The sequence below is a fragment of the Lytechinus pictus genome, chromosome 1 (genome assembly GCF_037042905.1).
Source record: "Lytechinus pictus isolate F3 Inbred chromosome 1, Lp3.0, whole genome shotgun sequence".
NCBI classification, from domain to species: domain Eukaryota; kingdom Metazoa; phylum Echinodermata; class Echinoidea; order Temnopleuroida; family Toxopneustidae; genus Lytechinus; species Lytechinus pictus.
The window spans coordinates 7214194-7228984 of NC_087245.1; positions in this window are offsets into that span (position 1 = coordinate 7214194).

Here is a 14791-nt window from a genome sequence, read left to right on the forward strand (position 1 = left end):
TCAGATGGAATAAAACTACTTTTCCTCCAAATTAAGTACATGTAAACCGCATTGGTTACATGTAGAATGCTTTTAGTGTTTGCGAATGTGATATAGTTGATTTGTCAATGTTGATTATAATTTTCTTGTATGCTTGCATCTGATGTTTTATCAGGTAGTTTTAAGTAGTTCACTTTTTGTTACCTTGACACTTTCCCCTTCTCTTTCAGAGTTTTCATCCTCATAGTCCATGTAATTTTGTCATTAGAAAATTGTATTGAATTCTTCCATTCGCATGCACTGGTAATACATGTATATCATATGCCTGGTAAATCTATGTGTAATTCACAAGGGCCCCGTTGCATAAAAGTTACTATGATGGTAACTTTACAATCCAATGGTAACTACCATGGTAACGATAATTAACAGTCAATCAGAATCAAGGATTCCATGCAAGTTACCATTGCATGGCAAAGATGCCATAATGGTAATTTTTATGCAATGGGCCCTGCCCTGATGATTTAAATGAACACCAATGAATACCATAATGATCATAATTATACATGTATAATGTTTCCAGTCTGTGAATGTGAAAGTTGACCAGTCAATGTTGATTATGATTCTCATTTTAAACGCTCTATTGAATCTTTGTTGAAGTATAGGGGGATTCGCCCCTCCCCTCCCTATTAGACAATAGACGTCGACCGGTGCAAGAGAGCGTACACTGTACAGTACCCCATCAGTCTATTGTACTTAATTTTTTTGTAAAAGCCAGCACAAGATCGTCTCTTGAGTAACAGATTTTGGGTTTGGTGGTGTCAACGTGCATCTGTCTCCTACGGTCGACCCCATTTCCAGTGCGTGGAGATGTCCATTGGACACCTAGCAAAGTTTTTGTGATTGGTCCTTTGAATTTGCCGTATTTTACTCCAAATTGATGCGGAAACTAGAATGTTCATGATTTAACATGCTGGAATAAAAAGAAGTCGCAAAAAGCCTGGGACAATAACAGACGCCAATATGCCAAGCAATGATCGATTTCGATGGAGTCATTTCGACCGGCAGTTTACCCTTGTGATCTTGATCATCTCATCTCGGATCATATCCTCGATAGCAACAGGTAACCGCCGCCCCCCCCCCCCCAATGAATCTAAATATATTATAAAATCTATCACTATAAAAACCTACACGAGATAATTTCAATTTCATTATTTGAAACAGAGAACATAGACTGAAAATTATTGTCGACGATTTACATATACCGCATAATCGTATAAAGGTAATTTGGGGGTCCATCAGATACTCTTCTATAATTCAATCGTGATGAATTTATTTGTATTGTTACTGTGCATTTGTTATAGAAATTGTACACTATTAAATTTGAGCTTCTTTTTGTAATGTTCAATTTGACGTTGCACCCTCTATAAGCCTATCGAAAGCAGCCAACGATGTGTAAGTGACTGTGGGCGTGTTCGATGTGCAATATTAATGGTTTCATGACATTTGCTCCGACCGATTAAAAATTCTGCATAAAACCTTACCTTCAACTCCAATCCTCATTTTTACATTATTCTGAACCAAAAAAAAAGTATCATAATTCTAACTCTTCCTATGCCGTCTGAGATATTATCGGGGGGGGGGGGTCACTGCCATTTAAAAGTGGACAACATCCGCAATAAAAAGAAAAGACAAAATAACCGCGGAAAAGGAGGCGTTTTCGCGGGTAGGCGCGGGAGGTGTAGAACGCGAATTAAAGGCGAATGAAACCTTTGGAATAAGTAGGTTTTTGTCGAAACAAAAAAATCAAAGTAACAGATCAACGAAAGTTTGAGAAAAATCAGACAAACAATGAGAAAGTTATGAGCATTTGAATATTGCAATCACTAATGCTATGGAGATCATCCCATTGGCAATGCGACAAGGATGTGTGATGTCACATGTGAACAACTTTCCCTTTGATGGACTGTAAAATACCTCCAAAATGTCTCTTTTTGCTTTTTCTTGTGGTGATACAAACACTTTATCCATGATGTATTCTTTAACAATATGTATTACATGCCCTCCTATAGGAAGAACACATGATCTACTGATAAATGTGATAAAAGAGACAATTTAAGTGATATATGTACTAAAGTAATGGGGGGAGTTGTTCACAGGTGACATCACACATCTTTGTCGCATTGCCAATGTGAGGATCTCCATAGCATTAGTGATCGCAATATTCAAATGCTCATAACCTTCTCATTATTTGTCCAATTTTTCTTAAATTATTGTTGATATGTTTCTTTGATTTTTCTGTTTTCACACAAGCTATCTTGTTCTGAAGGTTTCATTCTCCTTTAAGGACGTTCCACAGTTAAAATGAAATCCATGTCATTTTCACCAAACTTTGCACATAGATACTTTAGAACCTGAATATTCGAAATATGCAAAAATTAACATAGGTCCATGTGCTTGATTTTTTGCTATGGAGCTTCAAAGTTCACCCGAATGAATGTTCTTACGGATTGCGCATTCAAAAGAATTTGGCATTTTTAGACCTCGCAAGATCACTACAATAAGTTTAAACCTCTATTACTCAGTCAAAATACATGAAAAAGTCATCAAATTTCGCAAGAGAGTTAATAAGTGTATCGTTAGAATGGAGAATCTATTTATAGTGCTATTTGTTTGCAATTTTAAGTCTAACAGCACTGTGAGTTCTTAAAAATGGCGTAAAACATAACAAAAACCCAATCTCAAAAAAGTGAAATTTCAATAACAAACTACAAAAGTACAATAAATGCTGCACTTTATTCAAAATCCATGTCATTTTTACAAAAATTTGCAAAGTTGTAGAGGAAGGTATACCCAAGAGGTGCAAACATTAAAAAATAGGGCTTCATGTGCTTGTTTTCAAACTATCAGCATTTTCATTAGAGCAAATGTGCTTTTTAAAACACCAAAAATGCGCCAAATGCTTTGTATCTATGAGAAGAAAAAATCAAAACCACTCTACCATTTATTTAAACTCGGGGTCATATTTGTGATTTTTGGCAGCACTGCAGAGTAAAGTATTTTAAAATTGTAGAGATGTTTTTTTAAATGGTCCATGGAATAATTAAAGTTTTTTAGCTTCATAAACTAACGCATCGGATCTGCAGTTAGAGTGCAGATGATGAGAAAATTCAGTTTATACCCACAGCTAATTAATCACCTGTTCATTCATTGTGACGTCAGCGCGCAGAGTGTAAAATATGCGCAGATCATAATGCGCACAAACATAACTGTGGAACGTCCTTAAGTGTAAAAAGCCCCCTCCCCCCACAAAAAATACGATTATGGCGCGCCATGTGTCCCATAAAGGCGATAAACTCAGTTTATATAAATTTAGTTTTTCACCGATAAACTAAGTTTTTCGTTTTTCGCTGATAACTAATTTCTTGATCGAAAAAAATAGATTTATCGAGAAAAACTCAGTTAATCACCAAAAAACCAAGTTTATCGCTCGAACAAACTAAGTTTTTCGAGTGATAAACTTATTTTTTTCAATTTAAAATGTAAAAAAACATATAGTTTATCGAGTGTAAACTGAGGTTTTCACTTGAAAAACAGCGCTAGTTTTCCAAAATCGATAGTTTATCGAGTTATTTCGATAATAGTTATTCAATACAGATGTAGGGGGTGTGGATAAGGGTTTTTATAAGGAGGTCAATGTCATTGGGTCCAAGGGCGCTTGAAGTGGGTGCAGAGTTGGCACTTGCCCCCCCCCCCAAAAAAAAAAATAATAATAATAATAATAAGAATAATAATAATTATAATAAATAAAAAATCATTAAACAAATAAATGAATAAAACATTTAAAAAATAAATAAATAAAAATGAAACGGGGGGGGGGGGGTAAACCCAGGTCGTACTCGGATTTTTTTCCTTGGGGTAAGATTCATACAGATGTTACAAGAAACTTGAAAGCGAATGAGCAATGTGACCGAGCTTGTCATGGGGGTGCTTCTGCATTTTCCAAAGTAAAATTGAAGGATTTCGTGCACAATTTTGGATAATTTTGGCAAAATGTTCTGTAAAAAAAATGTAAGTTCTCAATATGTTTGGGGGAAACTGTCGTTCTCCCGCCATGCCCCGTATGTGCCCCTTAAAATTAAGAAATAATGGAAAAAAAAACAATGAAGGCACTTTTGTCTAAAATTGTCAATTTCATAACTGAAAAAAACTGAAATTTTCGCCCCTCAAGTTGTACTACACTTATCATTAGATTCAATGTACATGTAAATCCTATGGGAATTATTTGGGGCAATTAAGTGCCCCCACTATCCGGTTCCGCTGCTCCTACAGAAACGAAAAAGCTCAAATTGCAATTACCTTACATTTAACAGCCTGAAAGATTTGAACTAACAAGAAAAGAAAAGGGACATTCATCAGAAGTAAATAATGACATTTAATTAGGGCACTTAATCAGAGGTGAAAATGGGCAAGCTGGAGAAGAATTTAATTGTGACAAAGGGATTTAAATAGGCGATAAATTTCTCACTTCCAACACTGCATGACAATTTCTGGACAAAAGTGTCTTTTTTTTTTACTTTTTAAACGAGAAAAAACCCTAGCTACTGGTTTTTGGTGGTTTAAACCCCGAGTTGGGTTTTTCATTTTCGATTCACAAAGGATTTTAAAACCAATGACAATAATCCCCTTTTTTAAACACTCATACACCCCCCCCCCCCCGCAGATTCCTTACTGCAAAACCGACAGAAATGAATAACTAGCTCTGATTATCGAAATCGTACTTAGTTTTATCTTTTAAATCGAAAAACTTAGATAAACTCAGATTTACGCCGATAGACTCAGCACTTGACAAACTAATGTATAAAAAAAAAATGTTTTTCAGTCGAAAAGCATAGGTATTAGGTATAGGCACAGGGCACAGCCCCATACCTCATGTCCTCATAACAAGTGTGGCGGAAGAAACGCATTATAAAGCATTATCAACACAGACTGTGGTACATAATTCTTCATCCTATAAATAATTCCTACCTTCTTGCGAAGTATTAGAGTAACTTTCTTGATAATGTTCATTCCAGAGTAAATGTCTATCTATATAAATACCAACATATAATGTAGCGTATACTTTTTGGAGGGTGTATCCCTTCAGGTCAACTGAACCCTCCGCAAAAATCACCTTCTTTCGTGGTTTTATCACCATGTATTTTGTTTTCTTTGTATTGAAGTTTAATTGTTGTTTTTTTGCATCGCACCATTTGGTTACATAATTGGAAAAAGTCTCCTATTCCGTCTCACATACTCATTAACTCATACATCAGCCGGTAATTTAACATTTACTGTGTCAGCTTCAAAATACTGGAATGATTTGTCTCTTATAAGAAGACAGTTCCCGTTAATAGCAATTTTCAAAAAAGCATTAAAACGCATCTTTTTCGTTGTTTGTACTTTTATAGCTTAAAAGCCTTACACAATTTATTTAAATCCTTTATTTTTCATTGTAAGCCATTTTGGCCTAATGGGAAAAGTGCCGTATGTTAAAGTAATAATTAATATTAGTATAACTTCAGTTAAATTCATTTTAGTATGATTTGAAGGGAATAAATGAAAGATATTAGCCATCCGCAAGTAATCGATAATCGAAATATGTTCATGCTCTTGGTCACCAATATATATAAAAAATGAAGTTGGTCCCAGAACCTAGCCTTGCGGAACACCGCACAAGGTAACGTGTTTCTTCCAGTTGATTTGTAACAGTTAGGGTTTGGAACTTCACTGGATGATGGGCTATATGCTGATTGAAAGGAGAACTGTCATCTGGTACTGCGGCTACACTTTTGTAGGCCTACATATAAACACTAATTTCCACTACGTATAGTTGCATCCATGTTTTACTGAATTACGTGTTGACATCACTTAAGCCCTCGCCTAAAATAGTATACAGTGCGTCCCAGAAAAAAACGAAACCGAGATTTAGCGATGATTTATCATAACTTAATCATTACTAAAATAGACAAATGACCTACCAATGTAATGCTTAGAATCCCCTCTTTCATCTGGCATTACTTAGATTATTCCTCATTCACGCATCAGTGAACAAAAACAATTCGAAGAAAGGATGACAAAAACTCATTTGGCGGGGGTTTCTGAATTTCAAAAAGAAAATCACATGACTAAAAAGTTCAATATCTGCTCTTTTGTTTGATACCATAATCACAGAAAATAGAAAATGGTCAAGAAGTAAAAAAAATTATGATCCCTCGAAACAATGCTTGTATTTCCATAATTTCTTTAAATAAACGTGTTTTCACCGGTTTCCCACAGAAGCTATCGCACGGTAACAAAAGACTTAATGCATGGCTGATCGTCAACAAAATGGAGTGTTGAGTGAATTTGAAGGCTAGCCTGTAAAATTTCTTAATTTCATGAAATTATTGAAATTCAAGCCTTATTTCAAATAACCAGAACTTTGTTATTTCTCGACCATTTTCTGTAATTGAGGTATCAAATTAAAGAGCAGATATTGAACTTTTTAAAACTGTGGTTTTCTTTTTAAAACCCAGGTACGACCCCCCAAATGAGTTTTTGGCATCCTTTCTTCAAATTGTTTTTGCTCACTCATGCGTGAATGAAGAATAATCTAAGTAATACCAGATGAAAGAGGAGATTCTAAGCTTTAAGATGGTAGGTAATTTGTCAAATGTAATTGTGATTAAGTTATGATAAATCATTTTTTTGTGGGACGCACTGTATAATAAGTTGTATCACACAAATGGTGAACGTTTATAAATGAAGATTCCCGGTTCAGCGGTTCTTGCAAAGAAGAGAAGAGAAGGCAAGGAGTAATACACGAGTCAAGGCTTACATTAATATTTTGTGAAAACAGTTGTCATGAATATTCATTAGGTGGGCTGATGATGTCACATCCCCACTTGTCCTTTTGTATTTCATTATATGAAATTAGGTTTATTCAATTTTTTTCCTCCAAAAACTAGAAAAATTGGATTGACAACTGATTTAGTGCATTAGATATTTATTGCTGCAACTTATTTCATTATAAGGGAGACCTATGATTCACACAAGTATGAAATAATGAAAAAATATGATTTTATGTAATAACATATAACGAAAAGTGAGGATGCGACATCATGACGACTGTTTTCACAAAATATTGCTAAACTTTAAATAGTAGACCGGCCAAAAGTAAAAAAGTGCTCTAGATAAGGATTCGACGGCAAAATTTGTTAATGCTTGGCATCCCAGCTAAAAGTCTTGCAAAAATACCCAGGAATAGCGTAACGCCGGATGCCAAGCGCAATTTTGCGTGAAAGTGTCATTTTAGCGTAAAAACTGAAAGAATGTCGAAAATCACGCATTTTGATATTTTGACGGATTATCATCATATTTTTTATTATCTTTGATATGCAATTAGTTTTATTCAGAGTTTCAAATTATAAGTCTCATAAATATGCATTTCAAATTTGAATATTACACACACACACACATGGCACAGGGAAACATATAACCGCGATTTCCTCAAAATAAAAGTTTGTGAAAACTATCAATAGTTTGAAGTTTTTTTACGCAGCTTAAATTCTTCGATTTAACTGCGTTTATCAATCAAGTATATAGTAAATGTCCTAATGTCACAAATATTAAAAGAATTTTCAAGTAAGATGGAAGATATCTCACGTTATGTTATCCGAAAGAAGACAATGTGCATTTTACCAGGTGCGCATTTTGAAAGAAAAATTGAAAATACCGTACATTATGTACATAATTACATGTATAAGTACATACTAAAGCGAGTTTTTAATTACATGTATAAGTACACACTAAAGCGAGTTTTTAATTGAATAGCACAATTTGTCAAATCTTTGCATCCCAGCTCAAATTCTTGCGGAAATACTGAGGAATAACGTACGGGCGGATGCCAAGTGCACTTTTGCGTGAAAGTATCATTTTTTGCGTGAAATCTGAAAGACTGTCGGAAATCACGCATTTTGATATTTTGACGGATTATCATCATATTTTTGATTATCTTTGATATGGAATTATTTTTATTCAGAGTTTCAAATTATAAGTCTACTAAATATGCATTTCAATTTGGAATATTACACACACATATATGGCAATATGACATAAAAAAATCGTGATTTACTAAAAATAATAGTTTGTGAAAATGTTCCGCATCTCAATTTCGTCAATTTTAGCGCTAACCGAATAAATACATAATAATTGTTGTCATGGCACATATAGTGAAAACAAATGTTGAAATAAGATGCAAGATATATCATTTTATGTTATATATGCGAAAGATAACAATGTACATTTATCGGATGCGCATTTCTGATAAAATACAAACAGCGCACAATATTACATCTATACTGCACATACTAATATTAATCAGTGCGATGCTCGTCATGATATTATATAGGATTATGTTTACTTTTGTAGAGTTCGATCTTCTTCGAGCTATTTCCGCGAATTAATTGGTGCTGAACGTAAATCTACCAGTGGCGATATTCATAAATAGGTCTGATATTTAATTTGCCGTTACCATGGTAACATTAATTTTGTAGGAATATCTATATCCAAAATCATAGAAACAGTAGCGTACCTAGGATTTTCCACAGGGGGGGGGGGCTAAACCGTCGGTCAAAAAATTTGACAAGCAAAAAAAAGGTCTCAAGCTCGTCGGGGGGGGGGGGCATGGATACGTCTTTTACATGGGTTGGGACTCGTCAGGGGGGCAGACTGCCCCCTCTGCCCCCCCCCCCGTAGGTACGCTAGTGCATAGAAAATATACATTTATGAATAAAACGATCGAATTAGCATTTTTAAACTACTCTGTCAATCTACATTTTACTTCAATTATTGGATTATCAAAGTCTAAAAAAATATGGCCGTTGCCACGGCAATACCTATTTTTGGTCTCGCTTGCATGCATAGCAGAGCGGGACTAAAGGAGCCACTTTACCTGCGGAGGCGACGGTAGTTTTGATTTAACAGCGTCATATCAACCTTGAAATCTTAACCAAGGTTACGTTTTCGAAATTTCGTTATAACTTTGAACGTACATGTATAGAAAAAAATTAATGACACTTATAACAGTATTCAGGTATTACTGATCGTCTTGCACAAGTTTTAGATCACATGATTAAGGTCATAGGTCATTTAGAGTCACTGAACTTTGGCCATATGGGGGTATTTTTTCTTAATGTCATCATAACTTTTGAATTGTATTGATCCAGTTCATGATTAAACTTGAATATAAGGGTACATTAAAGTATCATGAAACATTTTGCACAAATTTCAGTTCACATGATCAAGGTTATACGTCATTTAGGTTCGATGAGCTTATTATTTTATTATCACATGAATGGCGCTTTTGTGAATAATTATTAGTTTCAATTGTTTCCAATGTTCTGCTGCTATAATTATTATGTGAAAATATGAATAATAAATGTTATTTGGTCTTTTGCATTGCAAGTTATAATTTTCATTCAATTCATTTTGCTTCATTACAGTTTTCGCGTTTGCTATTATCATAGGTCCATGCTGTTATATATCGTAGTCTAAGACGGGGGCCGGACAGCCCGACCCTGGGCAGCCCTGGACATACATGTGTGTATTGCCAATGCCAATTTGGGAAATGCAATCTATATATTACAATATCTGCGCTGAACGCTGGTAATTAGCCTTTAGATTTGTTTGTCATAATGGTCGTGCGACTGCATTTCCCAACATGGCAACACATGTGATGAAATGAGCTTTAAGCATTAAAATGTGAACTTAAAGAACCCACTCTTTTAGTATTTCAAACATCATTCTCCACAGATGAAAACTCTTAGCTCATGCAAATGGTTATTGACCGATCTATTTTAATATCTGGTCTAATGAACTGTTCAATTAACTGATCAAAGAGACCGCAGTTGCATGAAACAACGCCTTCTACATTCTAAAATTGGGAAAATGAGCTACGGACACTGACATAAGCCTTGTGATAGAAGATGCATGGAAGTGAGGGGGAGGGGAAACTTGCCCCCCAAAAAAAAATCAAGAAAAGGCATAAAACAACAAAAGCAAAATAATAGAAAGCTTGTTGGGGAGGGGGTCATTTAGTTATTTATTTATTCTTTTATTTATATATTTATACATATTTATTTATTTATTATAACCTTAATTGAATGTAAATATTGTAATTTTAACTTACATTTTTTTATTAATATACACAAATTCTTCCCTAAATTAAGGCTTTTGCTTAAAAGACTTGGTCAGTCAGCTCACTCACCAGCAGCGTAGCTAGGATTTTGTCAGCAGAGGAGCACGGGGGCGGGGCTTGGTATTTTGCAGGGGGTACCAGAATAGATTGATTCATCAAGTATTTATTATTAAGTACATATTAGCTTTATTCTCACAAGCACGATTAAGTATCTGACAAGGCCCATTTGAATAATTCGAGCGCGAAGCGCAAGCATTTTTATAATATGCCATGAAATTTAGAGCTGAAAGTTAGAAAGTTACACAATTCGTAAGTGTAATCATGAACATTATTGTAATGTTAAAATTTCAGAAATTTTTAATATTCTGACGGGAAAACGGAGCATTTAATACATGATATATAGGCTATTGATGCGAGCGCGAAACGCAATCTGATTTTTATATTCCAATCCGTAAACTGGACATTTTGATGACGTTTTGAAATAAAGAATATTATGTATCTGTTTTTTTTAAAATCCAGCACAAGCCGAGCTGGCTTTTTTTTTTTAATTAGAAACGAAACATTCTAAGGCGCGATAGCTCAATCGGTAGTGAGGGGGTTTCGGATTCCGGTGGCCTGGGTTCGATTCCCACTTGGCGTGCTAGTGCCAAGTAAGGCATTTAAATGGTAGTAAGGCATTTTAATCCTATAGGTCCCTCGGATAGTACCTTAAGCCATCGGTCATCTGGTTGCTTGCTTAGAAGCATTCACGCTTTCTTAGCAAATGAGGTAAAACTAAAAATCGTCAAATCATGAACAATGATCAGTATTTAATTATAGCATTTGATGCGAGCGCGAAGCGTGAACTAAAAATTTCGAATTAAACGAAGGATTTTAAACATGTTTTTAATGTAGAAAAAGATGAATATCTTGCTTAACAAAAACGTTAGCGCAAAAGCGCGAGCTAAAATTGGGAGAGACTAAGAGCTAAATATTGGACAAACAGTATTCACATTTATTTAATAATGAACTGGATGCGACTGGATTCTGAGAAGTTGACATTTCAAGCAAGGTTTTTTTTAAACAGATAGCAAGTTGTTTATCTCATATATTAATGCCAGCGCGAAGCTCGAGTCGAAAATTTATTTGCCATCTTTTTGTAATCCCGTGTAGGGTGCCTATCTCGCTGAACCACAATAAAATATACACTCGAATCGCGAGCAGAATACTTTGGGTATATTACAGCGGCGTACCCAGGATTTTCCAAAGGGGGGGGGGCAATTTTTTTGGAGGATATTTCGTCCGCGAAAAAAAATTACAAGCAAAAAAAAAAAGGTATTCAACCACAAATAAAGGATTTGGTACCAGAAAAAAAAAACGTCAGGGGGGGGGGCAGGGGTACGTACCTTGCATGAGTTGTGACTCGTCGGGGGGCAGTCTGCCCCCCCCCCCTTTACGCTGGTGGTATATTATCTTGAAAACGGGATACTTTCAGCTCCATGTAATCCTTTCGGACACTACACATGACCTTAGGCAGCGGGGGGAGGGGGGAAGAGGCAGTTGCGGCCAGAAATTTTGTAACTCGTTTTAAGTATGTACTTATTCATGTAATTATGTTAATAATTTACAGTATTTTCAATATTACATTCAAAATGCCCCCCCTCCCCGCTAAATTTTGCATGCCCCCTTTCGGAAAATATTTCTTCCATCTTACTTGAAAATTCTTTTAATATTTGTGACATTAGAAACGATCGATATTCAAAAGATGAACCAATTTCAATCGAAGAATTTAAGTTGTAAAAAAACTTAGAACTATTGATAGTGTTCACAAACTTCTATTTTGAGTAAATCACGATTTTTTTATGTCATATTGCCATATATGTGTGTGTAATATTCCAAATTGAAATGCATATTTAGTAGACTTATAATTTGAAACTCTGAATAAAAATAATTCCATATCAAAGATAATCAAAAATATGATGATAATCCGTCAAAATATCAAAATGCGTGATTTTCGACAGTCTTTCAGATTTCACGCTAAAAATGATACTTTCACGCAAAAGTGCACTTGGCATCCTCCCGTACGTTATTCCTCAGGATTTCCGCAAGACTTTTAGCTGGGATGCAAAGAAATGACAAATTGTGCTATCCAATTAAAAACTCGCTTTAGAATGCACTTATACATGTAATTAAAAACTCGCTTTAGTATGTACTTATACATGTAATTATGTACATAATGTACGGTATTTTCAATTTTTCTTTCAAAATGCGCACCTGGTAAAATGCACATTGTCTCCTTTCGGATAACATAACGTGAGATATCTTCCATCTTACTTGAAAATTATTTTAATATTTGTGACATTAGGACATTTACTATACACTTGATTGATAAACGCAGTTAAATCGAAGAATTTAAGCTGCGTAAAAAAACTTCAAACTATTGATAGTTTTCACAAACTTTTATTTTGAGGAAATCGCGGTTTTATGTTTCCCTGTGCCATGTGTGTGTGTGTAATATTCAAATTTGAAATGCATATTTATGAGACTTATAATTTGAAACTCTGAATGAAAATAATTGCATATCAAAGATACTCAAAAATATTAAAATAATCCGTCAAAATATCAAAATGCGTGATTTTCGACATTCTTTCAGATTTTACGCTAAAAATGACACTTTCACGCAAAATTGCGCTTGGCATCCGGCCGTACGCTATTCCTGGGTATTTTTGCAAGACTGTTAGCTAGGATGCCAAGCATTAGCAAGCATTAACAAATTTTGCCGTCCAAAGTATAAAAAATCGTTTTGGCCGGTCTACTAAAACTTCAATAACTTTATCATTTGTTATCCGATTTTGATGAAATTTTCGGCATTTTGCTCAGTGAATTATACTCTATTAAGATATAAATATTTTCAGCTCGGACCATTCCTTTAAACCCCTAAACAAGTACAGCGATATTTTAATTGTCATAATATCACGGACGTCGGCTTTACCTTTACCTACGTTATCGTTGGGTTTAGTACGTCCCCACCTCCCACACCTCGCGAAAATCGGATTCTAAACACGCAGTGTTGAATGTTTGGGCAATATTCAAAAAAATAGTTTTTTTTTATACCATCGCAAATTTGACCCTATACACGTAGCTTTCCGAGCGAAATAGTTACTTTTTCATTATTTTAGTGTTTTTGACACCCTTATTACGCTACGTACGTAATAGTCAAGTAGAACCACAACGTGACCGTCAAGTTGGGTATACATGCATTTTTTAAGCTGAAAGTTGTAGTGCAGGGTTTCTTCTTCGAGAATCCGACGCGTGCCACTTGGGCATTTTTCAAATTGACGTCATAGGCCACGCCCACTTTATTACATACCTCTTGTATTTGACCTTCATATTTTACGAAACAAACATGTCATGTTTGGTATCAAATTAAAGCTAATGAAAAATCAAATGCAAATATATGGATCACTGGGAATTTAAACACCCTAATGTCAGTTATAGGTATTTTAATGTCATAAAAGGTCAAATCGCATTACAAATGTAAGTAATACATATAAGGCGAAAAATATCATGTTTTAAATACAAATAAGTTAGGTATTATATGTATTTTTTCTAAAAGTTAAATTGAGGGTGCGCATATTAAGAATCCGATGGGTGCGACCTTGGCATCTTGAGGAATTGTATTTATGTGACGTCATAAACCACACAAACCTTCACACATTCCTCTTAATTGTTAATTTTCTATTGAGCGGAATAAACGTATCATGTTTGATATCAAATTATAGCAAATGCAAAATCAAATCCACAAAATATGAATCACAAGGCTTTTAAAGTAAACTTAAAGACATTTTACCACAAAATATTCTTCTTACATATATAATTCATTGATTTTACCTTACATATCTTATTGCAATATTGTTTGGGGATCCTGCAAGCAACACTTACTGAACCGTATCTTTCTTCTTCAAAAGAGAGCAGTTCGTATAATATGCCATAAACCCTTTCTAAGCAAGGGCGCCGGAAGCGAGGGGGCAGGGGGGGGGGCACTTGTCCCCCCAAAGAAATTTTTTGGGGGGCAAAACGAGATTTTGCCCCACCCCCCCCCCCCCAATGTGCCCCCCTTAAAGTAGAAAAATTATAAATATTTAAGGACAAAAGTAAACGATGAAGGCACTTTTCTGCCTAAAAATTGTCAAAAATGAAAAAAATGAAAAAAAAATCGCCCCTGACGGGGCAATTGCATATCAGAGTAAGCCTCGCGTCTTTTGACGAACATGTAAAACATACCTTTGAGAAGCCCCTTTTCCATCTTATTACATTGTGATAACGTTTAACCTTTTAATTAATACATATCAGACTAAAACCGAATGGCGAATTGAAAGTGGTTCACCAATGCATGCTGGCTGTGTCGGCTAACAAACGCGCGGTCGCCCAGAATCGCTCAGACCGGACCCGGGGAGCGTTTCATCAATATTTTCATCCGACAAGTTGTCAGATCTGACATCTTTCCATGATTTTGATTGGCTGAAAGGCACTGTTCCTATGGTATTTGTCGGATAAAATGGGACTTGTCGGATAAAACGTCTGACAAGTCCTTTCATGAAACGCCCCCCCCCCCCC